This window comes from Morone saxatilis, unplaced genomic scaffold (assembly GCF_004916995.1).
Source record: "Morone saxatilis isolate NCDOM2014 unplaced genomic scaffold, NCSU_SB_2.0 Contig16, whole genome shotgun sequence".
Lineage (NCBI taxonomy): Eukaryota > Metazoa > Chordata > Actinopteri > Moronidae > Morone > Morone saxatilis.
In genome coordinates this window covers 24,814,661-24,814,958 of record NW_023339718.1, presented here as the reverse complement: position 1 = coordinate 24,814,958, position 298 = coordinate 24,814,661, and the positions used below count along the sequence as shown (strand labels likewise).

At 35.9% G+C, this 298-nt stretch overlaps 1 protein-coding gene across 1 annotated transcript in view; it reads left to right on the top strand.

The window, feature by feature from the left end:
* The window catches only part of loxl2b (lysyl oxidase-like 2b), a 44,966-nt gene that overhangs the window by 30,111 nt on the left and 14,557 nt on the right, over nt 1–298 (top strand). The window lies entirely within an intron of this gene.

The window sequence follows — 298 nt, the reverse complement described above, 5'->3', positions numbered from 1 at the left end:
CACAATTTCTTATTAACTACCTAAGTTTCCTGGAAAGAACTATTTCATGTTAACAATAGGGAAATATAGAGTTCTATTATTTAAGTTGAGTTATAATTAGTTTATAAACAGGTGTTGATTTCCAGAGGAAATTCTCTATCTGTATTCCTTAAGTAAATAATCCAAACTGCGTAACTCTTTTTCAGGGGGAAACTACGGGCCTGAAAAATAAAGTGTTACCTGTGTAAATGCACCTACCATTTTTGCTGAGATATGCTGGCTCAGCAGTAACCACCATGCTCATAGGCCCTGCCCCTTA